Raw genomic sequence first — 24,892 nt, 5'->3', positions numbered from 1 at the left:
TATATCTTAAATATGGATTTGAATCTGAAAAAATGTAAAATTTCTGGTACCTTGTCCATTATTGAGAAATTGATTATTCAATTGCACATGCAAATTATACCTTTTAACTGTGAAAGAACATATTTGTAGAACAGCATTTAAAATTCTACCAGAGGAACTTAATGACTTAAAAGAGTCTAAATTGAGATAAATTATTTTCTTTATACTGTCAGCTTCATTTCTTAGAATGACTGCCTTAAATTATCAGCTTGGATTTTGGGTGACACATTGCCTTAATCACAGTGTGTAGGGTTACTTCATTTCATTTCCCAGAAATTCAGGGAAATCTGCAGGCCTGTATTTATTATGTACATGACTTTAAACACATTTGGGAAGTTCATAAATTTCTTCTGAAATATAAAGGGGGAAAGTCACTGTAACAGCGTCCCATTTAATTGTTTTTTAATAGAAGTGGCCATCTGGGGCTGTGTCTAGTCTCTACGCCAAGTATCATGCTAGGATACTGTCCATGAGAAATAATGGGGGAAAGATGAGCAAGTGTGCCTCTTTTATTAGGCAGGTTATCACTAATAATTCTCATAAACAATTAATGTTTGAGGAGAATTCTCATCTAGTCCTAAAAAATATATTTATTTATAAATGTTCCCAGTGACAAGAACCTCACTCCCTCTTTGTTTTTTTGGAGCAACTTTGAACAATAAGATAAATATTGTTTACTCTAAAATTGAATATACAAAGGAATATAAAAATTTCCATTCAGACATTCAAACTATGTTTAACACACATCTGCCATATCCCAGATACCATGCTAACAGCTGGGAAAATAATGATGGAGAAACACAAACACAAGCTCTGGCTTCATGGAGCTTACCTGAACAACTAACATGAATCATTAACAAAAATTATCATGGAAGTAAAAACTTCATATAGATACTCAAATGAAGGCTTTTGTGTGGATGGACAAGAGGGAAGAGATTATTCCAGTTAGAGAGAATGTGCAAAGGCTCTTTGGTGGGAGAAAACTTGGAAAATTTCTGGAACCAAAAGAAGTTTCCTCCAGTAAGTAGCAGTTATTGAGAGTTTATAGTTTGAGAATGGACAGATGGAGGGCCTTACTGGCCAAATAGGGATTTTAGCTTTACTGTGACAGCAGGGAAAGCTATATAATAATTTTAAGGTGAGGGCATTGCATTTACATTTTGGGGGGGAAAGGCTATATTCGATGCAAAGAATGGATTTGAGAAACATTAAAAATGGATAATGGGAGGCCAGTTAGGCTATTGTGTAATTCCAGGCAAGAAATGTGTGTAGTGCGGAGTAGGATAGTGACAGTGAACGTGGAGAGAGGACTATTCCTGGCTGATCATGGGTGAGTGTGGCCATGTGTGCTGTTTGGGCTAAAGAATTATGAGCAAAAAGAACATCTGTTGACTCTGGGCATACTCTGTCATTACCTATATGAAATTTATCAGATTCTCTATCAGAATAATGGGCAGTGTTCAGAATCGGGCCTTCTCAGAATGTCTTAATCCCTCAGGGAGAGAAAAGGAGGGAGAGAGGGAGAGAGAGAGAGAATGAGGGAAAGAGAACATTGATTTGTTGTTCCACTTATTCGTGTAGTCATTGGTTGATTCTTATATGTGCTCTGACTGGAGATTTAAACCACAATCTTGGCATAGTGGGATGATGCTCTAATCACCAGCCAGGGTGATGTTGAGTGTTTCTTTAAAAGACAGAAGGGATATGCAATGAGAGCTGCTAACAGAATTAGGCAAATTTTGACTAACAGGTAACTCTTGGTTCCTCAAAAAGAGAATCATTTATTGGAACAAAAATAAGTTAATCGATAAAAACATGAACAAATAAATGAATAAATATCCTGCAAATGAGTAAATCAGAAACAGTGATGAAGCCTTTATCATGTTAAATTTACCTCATTCATTTTCTTGTTCCCAAAGCTATCTATTTGCAAGAGACATGCTCTTACATCATCCCCTTTAGAATGAGAGTTTTGTACATTTAGAACCAATCCTAGGTAAAACACTAAGTCATCATTTTTAATTTGGGCCACATTAATTAAGCTCTTTCATGTTGCAAGAAATACAACTATGTAGGTGTTGAAAGGACAGAGAACAAAGTAAGCGAGCACAGGAATTCACTTTGACATTTGTGAAATAGAACTCAAACATACTTTAGAGCAGACTCCGTGAAGGCATGGACTTGAGTCTGTTTTCTTCACTGCAGTGTCACCAGGTCTTAGCACAGTCACTGGCACATAGTACGCCGCAGTATTCACCGAATGTGAGAATAACTTGCAGCTCACCTTGCCTTGCCTTATAAATGGATGTTTAATACTTCTGAACCCTGTGATTCTGCCCTGCCTCTGACTAGCCTTTCTCTTACTCTGCTTCTTTCTGTTTCTTTCTACTGTCACCACCAATCACAAACCCTCCACCCTGCTGCTCTCTCCTCCCACGGTCTCTGCATATTACTCAAGTTTTTGACTAGTTTGTGGTTTCTATTTTCCGTCTTGTCAAGGTGTTTATCTTGGTTTTGCAACACACCAGAGCCTGTAACTCTATTTGAAGTTTTTTATTTGCATGTCATAAGAGATAATTTTATTGGTTAGTTACTAACCTATATTAAAAAAATACTAAAAAAGTTGATAGCACATAGCTCTTTTGCCAGAATACCTCATGAGACCTCTATTTAGTTCCATAGTTTTCATATTTGCCCACAGAAACAAAAAAAAAATCTTGAATTTGATCCAGTACTCAAACATACACAGACACATGTGCACATGTGCACACACACACTGAAATGAACCCTTCATGAAACAACACTGACCCTTTTTATTCAAATGCACGTAGAGCTAATCTGATGTATTTTATTCTTTTCGTTCTATTTATTTCTTCAGTTAAGGTCCATTTTCAAATATTCCATTTCACTTAGAAATATTGATGAATTGATTCATGACCAACAAATAGGTCCAACAAATAGTTTAAAAAATTCTGGCCTACCTTGGATTTGGCCCACTTTGATGTGGACATTTCTTTTCAGTCCAGTCATTTGTGATTTATCATCCATGCAGTAGAGTCCTGTTTAAGGCATGAGAAATTATATCTATTACTAGATTCTTTCATGAGATGAGAACACACTCCTTTTCATGGGGGTGTGAGAGGCACTTCATATAGTCTTTATGATACAGCCAAATTCCTACTCCTCAATTTAATGTTGCCTTTATCCTTCCTCTACTCTGCCCATTTCATAAACTAATCTCTACTAAAATATTGGTTGATAAATTCTTGCAATGGGAACCCTTCTAAGGTGTATTTCTGTTTTAATATAATTATATTTAATTAATTTCATTGAATTGCTCTTGAGTGCATATCACCTTTAGACCCAAATCATAGGTCTCTCATAATTAAATAATGAATGGGTGACAACTCAGAGGCAGGTGACGTAGGGAGAACACAGGGCCTTACTTTATACCTCTCCCGTAATATATATATTCCTCTAACACTGTGTGCAAATAAAAATATGTTTGCTCAACTCCAATGGGAAGTTTGTAGAGCCCCAACTCTACTACTAGAATATTATATAGAGGGTTTCCTGTGGTGGAAGCTTGGTGTGGCAGACAGAATAAGGGCCTCTCAAAGATCCCTGGAACCTGCAAATATGTTACCTGGCATGGCAAAAAGGATTTTACAGATGTGATTTACGGTCTGTATATTAAGATGGGTGGGTAGTATCCTGGGTTACAAGGTGGTCCAAATGCAATCAGTGCATAGCAGCTCTTTCAGCTGTTTGTTAGGGAAGGAAGGAGGAGGGAAGGAGGGAGGGAGAGAAAGAAAAAGGAAGGAAGGGAGGTAGAGAGAGAGAGAGAAAAAAAAAGAGAGAGAGAACAGTGAGGACAGGATCAGAAAGATGTGACTTGAGAGGATTCCACCTACATCTCTATACTCCAAGCTAAGGAGTATAGAGATGTAGGGGGTCTAGCAAAAGCTGCACAGAAGATTCTGTCGTTGGTTAGTAGCAAAAGGGCAGCATAGAAACACCTACGATCATTCAGAGTTGGCACATACTTCCTTGTGTTATACTGAAAGCAACAAATGAAAGAAAAGAGGGATGAACTCTAAACTACAGGTTGGTGGATGGAGGTCAATTTATGGATGATTCAGCTGATGCTTGAGCAAAGGGCCAGAAAGATGTAATGAAAGAAAATATGAAATTGTAATAAAAAGTTGGCTCACTTTCTTAATCTATGGAAATAAGATCAACCTGACCTAAATTAACTTTGGCCCTAACGTTTCACTATGATTTGAGCCACTCACTGAAATTAACTGGTAAATGGCACAGTGATGAACTATTTTTGGAAAGTTACAGTGTGATCATGACTCAGATCAAGGACTGAGTGACAAAGTGAACCAGAAAACGGATGTCATGGGCAGACAGGCTAGGGTCTGGGAGTCAGTACATACTGAAACAAGACAGAGAAAAACTCCAGGGGGAACTTATAAGCTTGCAAATGTGGCCTTTCTCTTTCCAAAATAGCCTCATTTTGGGAAAAATCTGAGCTTATGGGGAATATGGCTGTTTCCTATTACTCTTTCTGGTATATTTTTACTATAGGGACTGAATATGAGTGACATTTAACATAGGTCATTGAAGGATACCAGGAAAATACCCTTTTGATTATTAACTAACTGCCTGGGCATAGTTAAACCACATTTTGTGCGTTTGATTTCCCCCTTTGGGTGCAAATAGTCACTTGTTCTGCCCCCTATTAGATACAGATAGTGGATAAAGTCTAAATTTTCAATGCACTGTGGCATCAAGAGAAAGAATTACCTCTGCACTAATAAGCAACTGAGACCTTCCCTGTGGTTGGAGAATTTTTAAGTTAGAAGGAACTTTGAGCGAGGCTTTGTCATTTTTACTGGTCATTCCAATTGAGATGAACAAATATGTACCATGGCCAGGCACTGTGGAGCATTTGGACAGAGATTAAATAACATCCAGTCCTTGATCTGATGGAGTCTAAATATAGTGTGGTAGGCAGAAGTGATGTATGTTATAGTGAGATGAGAGTTGTGTTAGATGTCTCAGTTTTTAGTGCCAAGCAATAGTAAGAGATTTTGGCTAATATAAATTGGAGAACAATCCAGCAAACTCCAGTTCCACAATTGCTGGAAAGGCTGGAGAATCAGGCACAAAGCTTGTGAACCCACAGCAGCTGCCAGAATGCACTCATGCTGGTGAGTAAATTAGTTGTTTCTGCTAAGCCCCAGAAACTAGTTTGTATGACCCATCACTGAAAGTCGCGGACTGTGCTCTCCATGGCTGCGACAGCTACTTCCAAGCAGAACGTTGTTTGAACAGCTGCCTCTGTTTACCACCTTAGTGGATCCTGTTGTCTCTCCTTCTGTGTACCATTGTCGGTCCCAGAGAGCTGTGTCTGATTAGCCATTTTAAGTGCTTTGCCTCTCCCTTATCTCCCAGGCTGGCCTGACAGTAAGTCACTGGCATTTCAGCTTCCATGTTGATTGTCACCATTAGCGTGTGGGTGGGTGAAGCAGATTATAAACATCAGTCTTCTTTGGCTTAAGTGATCTTTTGGGTGACTCCTTTTTAATTCTCAGTCTTTTGTTTTCCCTCCCTCCTTAACGGTTTCTTTCCAAGACGGTACCAAGATGGTAGGAGAACAGACATAACATTATGTGCAGAAAAGAAGGGGGTCTGAAGTTCGTGTGATGCCCTCTGGGTCCTGGCTGATCGCCTGCTGTGGAGGAGTCCGGTTTGATTCTAGTGCTTGACCAACAGGCCTTCGTGTAGCATGGCACAAGCATGGCATCCACTGATGGATGATTCTTACAATTTTTCTGGAGCCACAAAGGCATAGTGTAACCTCTTTGTCCTAACCTCTGGCTTTTGCAGGTTCACTGGACCTCTTGGCACCTTCACATTCCCATACTGACAGATGGGATTAGTCCTTGATAAGCTCTCCCAACTGGGTAGAGAATACAATGATGTAGCCTGCCTGGATGAATGCTGAGGCCTGCTCCCAATGTATATCACTCTCAGAACCTGCATTGTGTTTCTAATGAAGCCCCCTTAGAGCTCACACAGCCTCTGGCTTTCTTCTCCCCACGTATTGGGGAGAAGAAAAAGTTCTTTTTCTGCCTGTCAAGAAATAGCAGATGTACATATTATTTAGTACAATAAATATCATGGCTGCAAATGATCATGGTTTCAGGGCAGAAATGAACAAAGTATATCAACCCAGTCTGACAGCTGTATAAATCTGTACCAGAAACATGTACAAGGCAAGGAAAGAGTAAAGGATAAAAAAAAAAAAAAAGAGTTTTTTTTTTTTTTTTTTTTTTTTTTTTTTTTTTTTTTTTTTTTTAAAGAAAGCAACCCTAAACTATGGGTGGAGGATGAATCCGGGACCTAGTTTCAGAGATCTTACGTTATACTCACACAGACAGGCTATGGGGCTAGCATTCCTTATGATATAACAGAGAGGAATTGGGAGGACTATCCAGACCACAGTCACCTACACTTGCCCGTCTTCCAGTCTGATGGCCCATAGAAATCTCATTGTGTGTCAGCATATCTAGAAAGTTCACTTCTTCCCAAGTGGCTGACAGCTAGAAGACACAGCTGAGTGTGTGGGGACCAGGAGAATCCTATAGAAGCAGAGGTATGAGGTACTAACTGCTGAGAGAATTCCCTTTTCTGGGTGGGAGAGAACAGTGATTAAAAACTATTTAAAGAAGTATAAAGGTCAGAGTATTCAGGTCCGAGCAAGGATATTAGATTAAAGGGGAAGGAAACCAGAAATGCTGGAGCTGGTGATCAGAGACTCACAGATGGAGGCAAGGCTAGCTCTCCAAGATGCAGTCATGGTACTGAGGGCAGGTCATTGGAAAGCTGTTAGAAAGCCTAGTACACAGCATGAGGCAGAGCTGGGGAAGCAATGAGTACTGCCTTGTGAGCCTTCATTCTGGGGACTGTCATATTTCATACCTTAGCTTTATGCTCACGTGGTTGCAGAAGCCACAGAGGAATTTTGAAAATAGTATGCATAGAGCTTTTAAAGTGAAAATGTTCTCTGAGAGAGATAAAGATGGCATTTGGTACTAAAATCCAGCTTAGAGTTAATATCTCAGTTATTTCATTGACCATCAGAAACAGCTACATGCCAATTACTGAGTTAGTAAGGTGGGAATAAAATAAGGGCTTGCCTTCAAATAGGGCGGTAGCCTTGCCTGTGTGTACACACATGTACACACACAACAATGAAACGAAGTATAACATCTGTTATTGTAGTAAAGGACTAGATAAAGTACTATGGTATTTATTAAGAGGGAGAGAATAATTCAGATTAGGGCTGACTGGGGAGGACTTCTTAGAGAGGGTTTTTTTCATTAGGCTTTGAAGGAAAGAAAAGATTATTTTGAAGGAAAGAAAAGAACATTTAAAGGTGGGCAAAAATAGTTCCCGGAGAAGAAACTGCAAGGAGAACCAAATCTGCAGGGTTTGTGGAAATAGAAAACCATTTGTTTTTAAAGGAATATCAGTGACATAAGGGAGCGTTGGGGTCTGGTCAGGAGATTGAAGGACCTGTGGCAAAGGAAAAAGAATGGTTCAGTTAGGCTTGCAGGATGACCCAAGGGGAGAAATGTTAGTGGTGCTCTGGGTGGATCATGTAGGTTGGGCAGCAGGGAGCCCTGTGGAGAGGTGGCATGTAGAAAAGGAGAGAAAAGTACACAAAAAGGAAAGGAATTTATCCTGTGTCATTATCCTGTTATTTTATCTGAAGCCTTTTATTGAACCTTTGAGCCCGACCCAAGCCAATACCTTGTCTGTATCCATTTTTCTGGGCTGTGTCCAACAGAAAATAAAGGCTAGCGACAGATCCTGTATGAAAACCCTTTTCTTAGTTTTTATTCATTTGTTTTCAATACTCTATGTTCCTGATGTTGCAAAGAAGTGAAACAATTGTTTCAACTTCGGTTTTAAAATTATTTTTTTCTTTTCCCCCTTCCAAATTTCTTGTTCCTGAACTTTGAGCAGTAAGAAACAATGCTGGATTATACAGAAGGAAAACATTATATGAAGAAATGGAAAGGAAAATGGAAGGGAATATCAACAAGCGTTCTATTTTGCTCACATTTTTTAAAGCAAATTTAACAAAATCTAAGCTATTTTGGAAGATGAAGGTCTTCATCATGCCTGTGGTGCCTCTGAGTGACAGTCATAGGGCTGATACAGAGGCTTTTAGTCCTCCCTGGGAAGCCTTCATTCACCTGCCCCATAGCTCTGAATCACTGACAGAGAATCTGGTGGAGCCAGTTCCACAGCTGCATGAGGTTTTGTTGGCATGAAGACTTTTCAGTTCTTGCCAACACTGGGGGTGCCTTCGTACTTCTTGGCAAACATCAAACTACTTCTGCTTCCTTTTAAGAATAGGACCATATTTATACATTGTTCTTAGACATACCCACCTGATTACTTATTGCTTTGCTTTCCCGTCTACCTTGTGTTTGCTTTTCCATCTACTTATTCTTTCTTCCTAAAGTGAAACTGTAGCCATCCACCCTCTTCTCCTGGTTTCAGGTGAGGACTTATGAATTGTGGGTGTTGTAGTCTTCTGCCTTTTAGGGTTTCTGGTTGGGCAGCCTGGAGCTACACTGGGAGGACTTCTAGTCCCAGGTGGCTCTGTAAGCTGCAGTTCGGTTGCCACACGCAGAGCAAGACACCTTCAGAGAGTGGCTTAAGCAGAGTGACTTCCATTCACTAACATGATGTTCCAGAACTGAAGAGGCTTGGGTTCATTTCCACAACTGTAAGTGTTGTTTTCAAAAATTAATATTCTTTTCACTATTGATATATAATACACATAAGAAATTGTGTCATTTCCAGAACAATTGAAGAAACTAAATGCTTCCTCCTTTCCAAGCACAGCTTTATATTTTGTGAGTTTGTTGGACATGGTTTAGAATAAACTTTGACACATGGAATAGAATACCTTGAGACATGATATAAAAATAAAATAATTTATAAAAAGAGGAGGGAGACATGCAGCATCCAAAATCAAATGTAAAAAAGACCACTTTGATTTGCTTCAAATATGTAGGTGATTGAAAACCTCTGAAAATTTTAACTATTTCAGAAGACAGCCAGTTGTATTGAAGAGAATGTGAGCATTGAAGTCAGGTGAAGTTGGGTTCAGTGTCCCCTTTGCTTTGAATATGTGACCTTTGACAAGTCGTTGAAGACCAGGGTTTTTGTTTGCTGGGAGTTTTTTATTTTATTTTTATTACTGCTTCAATTTACAAATTTCCTCATTTGTTAAGTTGGCATAAAACCTACTTTACTGGGTTACTAGAGTGAAATTAGCATAGTGCATTATACTAAATAGATGGTTAGACAATAACTGATAGAGGATAAACTTGGTTTCTTCCTAATTAAGTTTCAGTTGAACTCCAGAAACAGATTAAAGAGACAAAAAATACTGTATGAGTTAACTATGTGAGATATCTAGAGTAGCAAATTCATGAAAACACAAAGTAGAACAGTGGTTGCCAGTGAGTGGGAGGAGAGAGAAATAGGAAATGTTTAATGAGTGTAGAGTATCAGTTTTGCAATTTGAAGATATTCTGGAGATGGGTCACACAACATCACAAATATAACTAACACTGTTGAACTATACACTTATAAATGGTTAAGATGGTAAATTTTGTATTATATATATTTTCACTACAATTTTTAATGTAGTGAAAATTTTCATGCTTCCCATTTATGAAGGTGTCACTGACTCCTTAAAAAATGTTCAAGACTATTTTCAGTGGATCTAACTTCAGGATTGATATTGGATCACCTATGTTTATGCCTAGTTTTTACATAACAATAATTAATAGTGATTATGATGTATTTCTGGTATATTCTTAAAGTTGTCTTGACCTTTGTGGTGATCCTTTTTATACCTTCCTTAACTTAATTATGTGATTACCTCTAATTCATAACAGTTATTTTAAATATGATTTCATGGATACTGATAGATATAGCAATTATGAAGCCATAATTATTAGTTACAACTTATTTGAAAACTTTAGATACAACCAAATGTATTACTTATTGCAGTTTTCTCACATTGCCTGTAGCTTATTTATAAACAGACTAGAGGCCTGGTGCACAAAATTCATGAATGGGGATGTGTGTTCCTCAGCCTAGCCTGTACCCTCTCCAATCTGAGACCCCTCAAGGAATGTTCAACTGCCCGTTTAGGATCCTATTGTAGGATCAGGCCTAAACAGGCAGTCGGATATCCCTCTCACAATCCAGGACTGCTGGCTCCCAACTGCTCTCCTGCCTGCCTTCCTGAATGCCCCTTACCACTTCTGTCTGCCAGCCTGATCACCCCCTAACCACTCCCCTGCCATCCTGATTGCCCCCAACTGCCCTCCCCTGCAGGCCTTGTCCCCCACAACTGCTCTTCCCTGCAGGCCTGGATCCCTAGTCAGCCCCAACTTCCCTCCTCTGCAGGCTTAGTCACTCCTAACTGCCCTCCCCTGTAGGCTTGATAGTCCCCAACTGCCCTCCCTTGCAGGCATAGTCCTTCCCAACTACCCTCCCCTGCAGGCCTGATCACCCACAATTGCCCTCCCTTGCAGGCCTGGTTCCTCCCAACTGCCCTCCCCTGCTGACCATCTTATGGCAGCCATCTTGTGTCCACATGGGGGCAGCCATCTTGTGTGTTGGAGTGATAGTAATTTTCATATGACTCTTTTATTAGATAGGATAGAAGCCTGGTGCACAGGTGGGGGCTGGCTGGCTTGCCCTGAAGGGTATCCAGGATAAGGGTGGGAGTTTCCTTGGGGCATGGGATGGTCTGGGTGAGGGACCTATGGTGGTTTGCAGGCCAGCCACATCCCCCAAAGACCCAAGCAGAGGCCCTGAGATCTGGGATTTATTTATCTTCTATAATTGAAACGTTGTGGCCTTCAGCGAGTTTTCTGATTCTTCCTGGTTGAGTTTTGGAAGATTATATTTTTCTAGGAATATGTTCATTTCATCCTCCTTGTCCAACTTGTTGGCATTTTTTTCTTTTTTTTATGATCCTTCGTATTTCTATGAGGTCAGTTGTTACTTTACTTATTTTGTATCTGCTCTTGTTTACCTGGCTCCTCTCTCTTTGTTTCTTGATGAGTCTAGCTAAAAGTTCATCAGTCTTGCCCAGTGTGGCTCAATGGTTGAGCGTCAATCTATGAACCAGGAGGTCATCTTTCAATTCTCAGTCAGGCACATGCCAGAGTGCAGGCTCAATCCCCACTGGAGGATATGCAGGAAGCAGTAAATCAATGATTCTCTCCCATCATTGATGTTTCTATCTCTTTCCCTTTCCCTTCTTCTCTGAAATCAATAAAAATACATTTTAAAAAATAAATGAAAGTTTATCACTCTTGTTTATCTTTTTAAGGAACCAGTTTTGGTTTCATTGATCATGGATATAGCATATATATATATTAGTCTCTATAACATTTATTTCTGCTCTATCTTTATTAATTTCTTCCTTTTGCTTACTCTGAGCTTTTCTTGCTGTTCTCTTTCTAATTCTTTAAGTTATAAAAGTTTTTTAGTTTATTATAAGTTTTTCTTGTTTTTGAGGTAGGCCTGTAATGCTGTGACCTTCTCTCTCAGGAACACTGTGTCCCATAGATTTTGGATTGTTGTGTGTTCATTTTAATTTGTTTCCAGGAAGCTTTTGATTTCTTCCCTGATCTTGTTGGTAATCCATTCATTGTTTAATAATATGTGATTTAGCCTCCATATGTTTGAATGTCTTTAAGTGTCTTTATTGTAGTTGATTTTTAGTTTTATGCCATTGTGGTCCAAGAAGATGTTTGATATAATTTCAGTCTTCTTTAACTTATGGAGATTTAGCTTCTGTCCTTAACTTCCAAAACTTTAGAATCTAGTTACTATTTAAATAACATCAAATGTGCATAATTCAGTAATGGGAAATGTTAAGTAAATGTTATATTTGTACTGGGGGGATTTAATTTCTGTAGCAAGATTAGAAAATAATCCTTATACATGATCAAACTTTATTGAGCCTTGGAGACAAAGAAAGGAAGTTAAAGAGGCAAATAAATAAATAAATAAATAAATAAATAAAAAATGAAGGGATTAGCTTTCTAGAAAATATGGGAAATTAAAAAGTACACGATATATTTGGTAAAGTTAATTTATCCAATCATTAACTCAACAAATAATTTCTGAACATCTATGTGTGAGCTAAAGTGTGGGATATAATATGAACAAGAAAGCCACATCTCTCCCCTTTGATCGATATACTTGAACATGTAGAATTTAGAAAATGGGGCCAAAAATATGAATGAAATGAAAGCTTATCTGTAATTATGAAGGATTTTGAAATATCAGGTATGGAGTGTGCATTTATCCTGAAGGCACTAAGGAATCAGTGTTTGTCACTGTAAGGTGAGTGGCATATTCATTTACTTATTTGGTAAACATTTATTCTACCTGTATTTTGCTTAGTGCTGGGGATATAGGGATGGAAGAGCTCCTATTACAGAGGAAGTGAAAAATACATATAAAAAATTTGATAATGCCATGAGTTAAACAAGGCAGTGGTTGTGCAACACAGAGATTCCTAACCCAGGCTGGAGAACTGTGGTGAGAAGAGGGATGACCATGGTGAGAGATATTCCAAGATATTTTTGGGGGGAATAAATAAAATGGCTTAAAATTTTTGACAACCGAGTTTAGTCTTTTATAAAATAGCAACTATGTGCTGTTTTATTTTGACTTTAAAATGTGGTGTGTTCACTCTAAAAAACTTGAGAACCAAAATCAGAATTATGGAGGATGTACATCTTTGATATAGAAAGAGAGGCCAGAGAAACAGTGTATACATTCATGTCTTTTTATGGATATAATATATATCAATGATGAATCATTTATAAAAAAATGTTATGGGATCATTTTAATTCACTTGACAATATACTATACATTTCCATATCATTATATAGTCTTCTGTAACATAATTTTAAATTGCTCATTATATATGATAACTTAACCAATTTTCTACTGTTAATCTTTTTCTGTAGCTGATGTTTGCTATTGTGAATAGTGCCACATGTTTGATTACTTTTAAGGTAAATTTCTAGAATTTCAATTATATGTCACATTACCCACTAAAACTCCTGACCATATCATATAAAAGATATAAAGCTTTTATGGAATGTTCATAAGAGATTGAACTGATGAAACCTACATTTTAGAAACATACCCTTAAAATATTGTGATGGGAGAATAGAAAAGATGGAGGCAGCCAAAACTGGTTTGGCTGAATGATAGAGTGTCGGTCTGCGGACTGAAAGGTCCCGGGTTCGATTCCGGTCAGGGGCATGTACGTTGGTTGCGGGCACATCCCCGGTAGGAGGTGTGCAAGAGGCAGCTGGTCGATGTTTCTCTCTCATTGACATTTCTAGCTCTCTAGCTCTCTCCTTTCCTCTCTGTAAAAAATCAATAAAATATATTTTAATAAAAAGTAAAGATGGAGGCAGCAAACTAGGTAGGATTTATAATAGAAATCTAGGTAAGAAAAAAAAATAGAACCTGCACAAATGAAGTCACATTACTGATGGAATGCTGCAAAGATTTTAGAGAAATTAATTTTGCAGACATTGATAGATTGGAGTGTTTCAGGGATAATAAAGGGGTAAAATTGATTGTGGATTACCTCCCAATTTATGACATAGGTAACTAACTAGATGGATGGTAGTATTCTTGCTCCCTTAGATAGGGAAGATAGGAGAAACAGGTTCAGTTGAGACTAGTTTGATGTGCCTTTGACCATCCATATGGAGAAATTGTTTAAGTAGTTGGACAGGTCCAGGAGTCAGGAGTACATATAGGTTAAAATAGGTAGTTGTGGGAGTCAGTAATACCCAGGCATTGCTACAGTCATGGGTGTGGATGGGCTCTCCCAGAGGTATTAGGACTGCTTCAGGAGAAGAGCTCATGATGGTGCCTCCTACATAATAGCATTAAACTTTAATCAGAGGAAGAAATAGCCATACTAGAGACTGACTAGGAGGGGCCAGATAAATAGGAGGAAATCCAGTGAAGTATAGAGTGAGGGAAGACAAAAAAGAACTTTCCAAGATGAGAGAAGTTAACAGTGTCACATGTCACAGAGAAGCCACTAAGAATGAAAGGTGTCTTTTACATTTCACTGGAACTTTTGTCTGGAACAGCTTCAGTAGAGTGTCAGGGACAGGCACTTGAATGCCATGATTAGAGCAGTGTTTCAATAGGATAACTTCAGAGATGGTGTGTAAATAGGCTTAGGGAAGGAAGAGATAAGAAAATGGGAAGCCTGGGCAACAGAGAGGGCACTGGGGCTCCAGAAATGAGGTAATAAGGGTGAATGCAGAACACTGCCATGTCACAACAAGACTGACTGTGGTAGGATTTCTCAAGCACAGGGATATAAAATATGAGGGAGAGGATAAGTTCAAGAGGGCTCCAAAATTTTGATCTGGTATGCCTGATAAAACCAACAATAAAGGCAGATTTAAGGAAAAGAAAGGCATTTTTGTTGGTAGAGAATGGATGATTTTAATAAACTGAAAATTCGATAAAAATATTACTTGATTTTTAATATCTGGCATAATTTTCCAGATGTAAAGGTATGAATGTGGTTTTATGTTTTGTCTGTAATCAGGGAAAAGAAAGCATGTTTGTTACAGGTCACCTATTTACTGAAAAATCATATACATTTATTGTCTTTGATGTTTCATGCAAGTTTCCAAAAGTTCATGTTATAAATTGTTATAAATTAGTTAGAGAATGATTTGAAAAGTGCATTTAACATGGACTGGAGTTTAGACACAGCTGTGTCAGGACGTCTGCACTGAAAAAAAGAAAAAAAAGTTGTGCCCAATAAAGAGACTTAACATAATATTTTAAAAATTGACCTGTGACTGGAGGCCTTAATATATATATATATATATAATAAAAACTTAAAGTAATTCCTACATATCATAAAAAATCCAAATAATATAAAAGCATATCCTATATAATAAAAGCCTAATATGCAAATAGACCGAATTATGGAACAATTGGCTACTATGACACGCACTGACCACCAGGGGCAGAAGCTCAATGTGGGAGCTGCTTTCTGGTGATCAGTGAACACCCACCAGGGGAGTGCTGCTCAACCAGAAGTTGGGCTCATGGTTAGTGAGCTCAGTGTCAGTGGCAGGAGCCTCTCCTGCCTCCCCTGCTGGCAGATATTAGGAGAGAAGGGTCCTGGGATACAAGAGGAATGTCTGACTGCCCCCTAGGGATCAGGCCTAAGCCAGCAGGCAGACATCCCACAAGGGGTACCTGACTGTGAGAGGGCACAGGCCAGGCTGAGAGAGCCTCTCCACCCCCCATTCCCTACTCCCCCCCTCCCCCCCCCCACGGCCTTCCTCCAGTTTATGAATCTCATGTACCGGGCCTCTAGTAGTATATAAAGTAAGCTGAAATGCCTAATTTCAGACTCCCATCTGAGTCCTCTCCTCAGGACAGCATGGCAGCTTTCAGTTTCTTTGGAAAGCTTCCAGTAATAAACATTCTAAGCATATGGAATGGCCTTTACTTTCCTGTTATGGTGATTGATTCATAGCACTGCATATGAAGAGACCACATTGTTCTTTACCACATGGTTATGGGTATGCCTTCATTTGTTTATTGGTTTAATATTGATGATTTTTAGTTTTTTAAAACATGTTTTTATTGATTTCAGAGGGAGGAAGGGAGAGGGATAGAGAGAGAGAAACATCAATGATGAGAATCATTGATTGGCTGTCTCCTGCATGTCCCCTACTGGGGATTGAGCCTGCAACCCAGACATGTGTCCTGACAGGGAATCAAACTGTGACCTTCTGGTTCATGGATTGATGCTCAACCACTGAGCATCATATTGATTATTTTAAAATGTAATTTCTGGCCTTTAGCTGCTATTAACACAGCTGCAGTGATCAAAGATGTTAAATTGGAAAATTTGTCTTAGATTCTAAGATAATAGATGTCAGAAACCGAAAAGATATATCTGACTAAAATCCCAACTGGAGATATTTTCATAATTCCTGATATCCTCACCCACTCCCTGGTTTTAAAGAAAAAATAAAGAGACAAAAACACTGAGAGGCTTTTGTGAGAATGCTTTTTGGACAGTTAACCCAATGTAAAGAGGTAGAAATGAGAGAGGTTGCTTTTTATACCTGAAGCTTAGAGAAACTGGAACCTGCAAAGCTGATATGTTTTCTGTTAGAAAATGAGAGTTGAAGGAGGCCTAGCTGACAGAAGAATTAGAAGCATTATTCAAGGTACAGGTAGTTGTAAGCTTGTGAGGATACCCCAAAATTTATTCACGTACATGGGCACACACACACACACACACACACACACACACACACACACACATCTCTTACACACAGTGTCAGCAATAAATATCGCAGAGGCAAAGCCAGCTTACAATCAGAGCAGTAGATTAAAAATGTTCTGTTTTATTTCCTCCTTTTCTTCATCATTCTCCAACTTTAGAGGCTTCAATAACAGGGGCTTGCAAGTTGGGTGATGGAGGAGGTGAGGAAAAAAAAGAGACTTGTGCTGTACCCTCCTCAGAAGGCTGGAGACTCACAGAGTGTGGGCGCAGGGGATCTGTCTTACACTGGAAAATTGCAATGCTGATGGAAATATTGGATGGGGCATTCTAATTTATGAATCAAAACTGCATTTTGCAACTTAAAGTGACCATAGGATTTTCTTTAAATCTAAGAGTGACCGTAAGATCCTGGGGCCAACTGGGGAATTTTCGTCAGTGGTGTTAGAAAAAACTCCCTGCAGTGACTGCATTTTTAAAAGGAAAGTGGTGGCCAAAAATATTTGCATTCTGATTTGTCTCACAAATTGGGTTACAATTGTTATATTCCTATCTTTGCCTACATATAAGGGAAACGAATTCTTTTTTAAAATTCTTTTTAAATATATTTTTATTGATTTCAGAGAGAAAGAGGGAAAGAGAGAGAAACATCAATGATGAGAGAGAATCATTGAATTGATCAGCTGCCTCCTGATCCACACCGGATGGAGCCAGCAGCCTGGGCATGTGCCCTGACTGGGACTGTACCCTGAGCCCCTGTTTCAGAGATCGGTGCTCAATCACTGAGCCATGCTGCCAGGCAGAGAAACTCATTCTTTAACAAGGACAATATACTATTCAAAGGATTTCCAGAGCAGCATAGAGCTAATTAACTTGCAGTAGGAACAAATTAAACACAAACCACTAGCTACCTGTCTTTTAAATTTTAAATTAATTTAAATTACCCAATAAAAATTCAGTTCCTCACTTGCACTATCCGTGTTTCAAATGTTCAATAGCTACATGTAGCTACTGATTACATGATTTGACAAAACAGAAATAGAACATTCCCCAAATCACAGAACTTGTGGGCCTTATCACAGGCATTACAGCATTTATTTCTCACAAAACATGCTAGAAAAGGGATAGTTATTATTCGCACTTAATAGATGTAAACATCAAAGTTCAGAGAGGTTAGAAGCATGACCAAGTTCTTTCATTCCATGCCCCATTATCTCTCTTCTAAGCCACATCAGTCAGCCCTCAAGGCAAGTATAAAACAGATTTCACTATATTTTCAAAATGCATGTAGGAATATTCTAAAATCTAGGAATCCCTAAGGAGGCTTTGCTATTCTCCATATCCTTACTGGATTTGTGGGAAGCACAATCTTGTATCTAGTATCTAATACCTCCTATTTTACAACACATAAAATGTATTCACTGATATGGATTTGACTAAGAGACTTTTAGTGAATGCTAAAGGTTTTAGTAGCCACAGCAAAGTACTAAATAACAACATTTATCTATAGTTATCTCTTCACTTTGGTATATGGTTCTCTAACCAAACCACTGGCTTGGTTATGCACAGATTGCTTTGAGACCAGATCTACTTTCTGTTGTCTTTTACAAATGAAGAGAAATTAAATTCATAATAAAACTATCACTTCACACTAAACATCTAGCAGTGTATGGGCATAACTGTTTTATTGGAGAGAGAAAATACAGGAGCAATTAAAAAAAAAAACTAAAGATGATTAGCACTCAGTGGGTTATGAACACTGTCCATCTTTCTTAATAGGAGGTCTGAGAGATCCAACTGGTGCATGGACTGAGGATGTGACCTCAAAGTTGTGTGTCCCTAGAGGCTGAAGCTCAAAAATGGAATCTATGTAGGTCCTGAGTGTAAGACCTCAAGGGATGGCTTGTAATCTTTAGGGGCCTCAGGAGTAGAAGACGATGAATGAGTTGGGCCCTGTTCCCTTCTCCATTCTCACCTCCACTTTCCTAATTCAGGCGGCTGCCACCTCTCCTTGCCTCTACTTCTGCTCCACCTTTTGCTTTCCATTTTTCTAAAATGTAAATCATAAACAGGATCATATTACTCCCTTAATTTAACTCCTCTGTGTCTCCTTTCTTGTAGGCTAAAGTACAAGCTCCTAGGGATGTCTCATAAGACCATTCAGGACCCGTCCCTGTTGGCCTCTGCTTCCTTTCCTCTGGCTACTTCCCCAGACCTCCCACCTCTGTGCCTATCCCACTGCTATGGCCCAGCCTTCCTCCACTACTTCATTTTCAGAATGTTCACTCTTGTGTTCATGTCCTATGTTTCACATTCCTTTTACTTGAAGCACTCTTTACCCTTCTTCTCCCTACAAACCCTAGTGTGGAACTGGCATTTGTAAAAACACAGCTCAACCTTCACACCCCATTTCATAAACACTACATGACACCATGGGGCAGGAAGGCCTCACCTGACCTCTTGTATATCATGATCCCGTCTGCTACTTTCATTCCTCTCCTTTTTATACCCGCAGATAGTGTCCACCTTCCTCTGGGTCTGAACAGTACCCATCAAGATCTTCTTTATATTTGATTTATCAATTCAGATGTCATCTCTCCCTTTAAAATACATAATTTTAATAAGGAAACATAATAATATCAATAGAAATCCATCATTACAAATAATAACCAGTCATCTTTGAAGACTTAAAAAAAAAAAAAAAAAAGAGCTAACCAACTTAGGTTGACAATTTCCTAGATGCAGAGTGAAATTACAAATATTCAAAAAAGGATATAGCACATCCATCGACCTATCAGAATGGATGCTAGCCAGTGTGTGGTACCCATATATTCTCACTGAATATCCACTCTGCCTGGAAAGCATGGGATAGGCATGCAAACATTGGATAGACCCATGTTTCTAGGCTACTTGGCAAGGCATATCTTTTAGCTATGTGGCAATGGGAATTTCTCCTGGCTCAAGCAAAATAGGAAATTGGGTACAGATTGTTGAATGCATTGTTTTGGCTCCCCTTTTATGTAATTGCTTGATCTGTCATGTCTTGAGTTGAATTAAGCCATTTCCTAAATTTGAAATTCCCTGTAATTAACTTATGCACTTTTGCCTGTTGCAATTTGATAATAATTTACTCTTTCTTCCAGGATTTTTTGTTATGACTAAATTGATTGAGAATGTTGATACTAGATGTCTCCCAGTAATTCCTTTTTTTTTCTTGGACGTTATCATATTTTTCTTCAGTTCTTCTTATTATTATTTTGAAATATAACTTAGTGTTTGTTAATGAAAGATATTTTTATGTTTATCTGTAAGATCTCCATTTCTAGTAATCTTTTAAATGAGTATATGAGTGTAAATGCATGTGTGTGTGTGCATACAAAATGGTATAGTTATTTGTGTTTTTTTTCATTATCTTGCTAATAAGTGTATAGGGTGTGGTTAAATCAAAACTGTTTTATAAAACTCTTTTCTAAAGGCCTTTTTCCTTTATGAAACAATATATATATATACATATATATATATATATATATATATATATATATATACACATATATAATCACAGCTCTCTTATTGATTCATTTTATAAAACTCCTACTGTTATTTATTTCTAAATTTATTTAAATATGTTCTTAAAAAGAACAAGAATAGATCCAGAGACAAATGGTAGGGGAAAGGAGGGTGTTAGAGAGCAACCAAAGGACCTGTATTATGCATATTATCATATCCAATGGACACAGGCACTAAGACAGTGGGAGCTTGCCTGGAATGGGAATGGCTGGGGGAGAGGTGGTCAATTGGGGAAAAAGAAGACAAATGTAAAACTTTAGACAATAAAATAATAATAATAATAATAATAATAATAAGAAGAAGAAGAAGAAGAATTTATTTAAAATAAAATCTTTTATTATTTAAAGAAGATGATAAGGATTGAAAGTAGATTCTGTCATATGACTTTTGAATGACATTTTATGTGCTCTCGCCTCACCTCTGTGAGTTCTTCATTCATTATGGTGTTTATTTCTCTGGTTAATAAATGCTCTGTTGTTGCTGGGTGTTTCCTATTTAACGTGAATCATTTCATCTTACTAATAGAGCATGGTTCTGAAGTGGATTGCTTCCTGATGATTATGTGACGGTCTCCTAGTGTTGTTGGAGGGTGTAGTGGGAGAGCAAGGGGCTGTCTGCAGGCCAAGAAGGTGCCAGTATGGCCATTATGCTGAGCAAAGCAAGCCAGCGCTTTCACTTGTATACTTCACTAGTATCTCCCGCATAAAACGGCCACCTCCAGCACTCCACACACTCCCAGATCTCCTCATGGTGTAATCCACTTATGCCTCAGATATCTTTAGCTGGGATGGTGCCTACTTTCTTCAGTATCTGAATAAGGGAAGGTCAAGTTTGCCAACTCTTTATCTGTGGGCCACATTCCCACCTTCATAGCTAATGATTTTTTCCTTCTACTCCCAGTTCCTTGAGCAAACTTTGAAAAAGCCACATAATCTGTCTGTCTCAATGTCTTACCTGCCAAAGGAGCTAATAGCATTGGCAACTTTTCCTATAAGATAAGTCTTGAAGATTGATAAGCCAGCATTCTAAAGCACAAATATCTAAGGTATTTATGGATAGGCCCTCCATAAATCCAGATTACTATTATTACCATTTTCCCTTTTTACTGCCAGAAGAATAACTCACGTAGAATCTGGTATCTACAGAGGGTTTTACATTTTTTAAGTATTTTATAATGCTTAGTAATTTAGAAAGTGTCTCTCTGCATAGTCTCATCATCATACTTCTATGTACAAAGGATTCACTAAGAGTACTCAGTAGATCTCTCTCTGTCATGAACTCTTCATTGTTTTGCCAAGTCAGATTATTATCTTTTAGTCCTATTTGGTCTCTCATTTGAAAGATTTGTTCTATATCAAGACTGCTTGAGGTGTATGGGATGGCTTGGATTTATTCTTCTAATTGAATTAATCAATAATCTACATGTCATTTGACTTATCAGTTGGCAATCTTTATAAAAATCTTACTTCACTAAAGGGAACTGGAGAGATTAAAGATGAGATTGATAACAGAATGGAGAACTCCAGGATAAAGGATAGGACCTATGGTAGACTTCAGGAGCTTATCAAGACAGAACTCCATAACCAAAGGGTGGAGCCTGGACAAAATATTTACTTGTCTGGATAAGCCTCAGTGTTTACGTTAGCTGATTGATCCCTTTTCATCCCCTCCAGGCCTCTAGGAGAGCAACATCCAATAAACTTGAGTTGTTGGCAGTCCTGCTTTGTTTATTGTTTATATCCTGAACTAGTCTGATACACTTGAGTTCTTTATTTCTCTTGATCTCCCATCCAATGCCTAATTCTAGTTCAGAAAAGCCCCTGGGACTTTACTCAGGCATGAGTTTAATTAGTGCCAGGTTTTTCCCAGCACTCATGAAAGGGAATCAGACATTGCTTTGATCAATATCTTTTTGGCAATGGTTTGCTTTTCCCCCCACCACTCTCCTCCATGTCCCTGGTATCCTGTGCTCATCAGGATGTCCTGATATGTGTAGTCTTCTTGAGGTTTCTTTGCTAATATCCAAACTTCAGACCTTCCCATTCCTTCCTCTACCTGGATGAGCCAGAGTGGTAACTGGAAGACAGTCTGCCCTAATGACTTTGTTACTTGAGGATTTTACCTGAAGTAACAAAGAGTTAACAGAGAGTGGTGTTATCTTCTTATGATCCTTAAAATTTTTAATGTTGAAATGGTTTTTATTAAATATTTCTATCAATGACATCATCTATATATTCTAATGGACAAAATAAGCCTATGTATGTAACATATAAAAATGAAAACAAACAATAAATTGTAGCTTTGGAAGCATCCTATCTAATAAAGAGGGAATATGCTAATTGGCTGCCATGCCCTGACAAAGGTGGTGGCACCCACAGCCAATAAGGAGAGAATATGCTAATTGATTGCCACACCCTCAGAGATGACAGTGCCCACAGCCACAAAATGGTGGCTTGCAGTCCGCTCAGCCCCACCAGTGTGCCTGCATCTGGAATCCCCCAATCCGCTCAGCACCCCGGCCATCCAGGGCCAGGCCAAGGTGTAGACAAGCCTTGGATAGCAGCTGCCCAGCCACCCAGGGCCACCCAAGTCTCAGGGCTAGTTGACTCTTGAGCTGCAGGCAGTGGCAGCAGCAGAAGTGCGATAGGGGTGTCGCCTTCCCCTGATGGCTGGGTTGCCTCATGCCCCTGAGGGCTCTGGGACTGTGAGAGGGGGCAGGCCAGGTTGAGGGACCCTCCCTCCTCCAATGCATGAATTTTCATGCACCAGGCCTCTAGTTTCTCATAAAAGCCAATAAGTTCAGTCTATAAAAATTGATTTTAACTTTTCTGTACTTTCCTGATCCACCTAAAAAATTGAGTGTGAAAAATTGTGACTTTGGAATTTGTAGCACAAATGTGGGTTTAAAAAACTTTATATGATGTGTCTGCAGTTTTTCTGAAATCTTTGTATATCATATAGTTACATTAGTTTTTGTCTGGAAACATTTGTAAAGTAAACCATGGTCTCAAGCTTATTCATTCCTCAGTTTATTGATTGCTGGTACACAAAGACATGTGCAGCTTTTACTAACAGACAACAGAATTTGGTATATATAACGTTAAAAATCAAAGTAAGGCCAACATTTTAAAATGGCTAAGAAAGAAAAACAAGTTATCACTAAGATTCCACAGAATCTTTATCTTATCTGTGCTTATTAAATATAAAAAATCCAGTGCTTTACTTATTTTTATACTTTATAACAAGTATAATTCTTTGCTCAGAGGTAGAGAGAGAGAGAGAGAGAGAGAGAGAGAGAGAGGAGGAGAGAGAGAGAGAGAGAGAGAGAGAGAGAGAGAGAGAGGAGAGAGAGAGAGAGAGAGAGAGAGAGAGAGAGAGAGAGAGAGAGAAATTGATTTTAAGGGACAGAACTAGTTGAAAGCAAATATACAAAGAATAAAATACAGCACCTCCCTGGATAGGCCTTGGAGAAGTCGAAAGGAGAAAATAATATTTGCATTATTGTTGAGTTTTAAAAATTCTTAGACTGTCTTTAATTTTTAACAAAATACCAAATCATTGAGCCCTTCTCAAATACCATAATTTTAATTTTAAGCCAATAGTGGGGCTGACTTCTCAACTGTGACAAAAATAAACATCTGGCAATCATGGAAGTATTTTTAGAAGATCCATTGTTCCACTTTTCTATATTTCTTAAAGGAGAAACTGAAGTTGGTCAATAATATTAAAATGTGTACCATGGAAAACTATGAGCTCTGTGGAATGACAGCAGAGCTACTCATGAGGGGGAAAGTGGTGGTAACAAGGTGAGAGATGGGGGTTATTCTCCCTTTTCCTTTCTACCAGATGAACTTTCTTTTTCATTTTCCAACTGTATTTCTTTAGGTTTTGAAGAAATTTGTTCATGCATGAGAGAATTACAATATATCTACAACCATTCACTTAAATTATTGCTAAGGTCTTTTCAGTTCTAAATTACTATTAGGTCTTTTCAGTTTTCTATGACTATAAATGATAATATATATTGCATACAACACACACATACATACATCAACATACTTCGTTATATATAACCTTTCCCCAATATAACTTGAAGTATCCAATTATATAAAGACATATACATTACAATTGAAAACCATTCACAATAAAGCTAATGTCATAATAATGTCAAGGTATGGTGATTAGGGAGGAAATGAAATATTCAACAAATAAACAACTGGAATATGGAAAGTTACTGCAAAATGCATAAAAACCTAACCTGAGTTTCCTCAGTAGCCAAGGTAAAACCCAAAGCATGAGAAGGTACTAGTCTTTTATAAGAGAAAACATTAGGAGGAAGAAACTTTTCCTATCCTAAACTATGAGAATAACTTGCTATATATGGCTTTATATGATGATAATGTGGGCAAATTCCCTGTCTAAACTTTTACAAAAACAATAGAGAAATTTTATATATCATGGCATCTCATCTTTATCATGAGAAAAATCCAAGGAGATAGTGCTAAGCTGTCACTCTGTGAAGGCCACTTTGTCAGCAAGCTGGAGCAATATGCTTTATTTTTTATTGGAATTGATTTGGGGATGAGACTACAAGAACTGTATGCTGTGAGTGGTTGGCTGGATCTTGGCCAGAGATGGCAAAGGCTCTCAGGTCGCACCTGAGTGATTCAGGTTTAAGCTTTGGGTGCTGTGAAAGGAATGAGGCCTACTTAAGAGACTCTTTACACCTCTTCCATGAAGCCAGATAAAAGTGTCTCTCTCTGTTTTTCTCCAATAAAAAAGAAAGAAAATGAGAAGGGGCCATGACTTTGTTGTGCTTTTTTTCTCAGAAAAAAAGAAAAGCTGGTTTCCCTG

General features: G+C 38.3%; 1 protein-coding gene across 1 annotated transcript in view; it reads left to right on the top strand.

The window, feature by feature from the left end:
* Positions 1-8,701: 8,701 nt before the first annotated feature.
* The window catches only part of MACC1 (MET transcriptional regulator MACC1), a 55,108-nt gene continuing 38,917 nt past the window's right edge, over positions 8,702-24,892 (top strand). Inside the window, exon 1 of the mRNA XM_084897872.1 lies at positions 8,702-8,854. The gene's annotated coding sequence lies outside the window, so the exon portion shown is untranslated. The remainder of the gene's footprint in view (positions 8,855-24,892) is intronic.

Source organism: Pipistrellus hanaki (genome assembly GCF_964339955.1).
Source record: "Pipistrellus hanaki genome assembly, chromosome: 10".
NCBI lineage: Eukaryota > Metazoa > Chordata > Mammalia > Chiroptera > Vespertilionidae > Pipistrellus > Pipistrellus hanaki.
The sequence above is the reverse complement of the archived record's forward strand: the minus strand, read 5'-3'. Positions and strand labels throughout refer to the sequence as shown.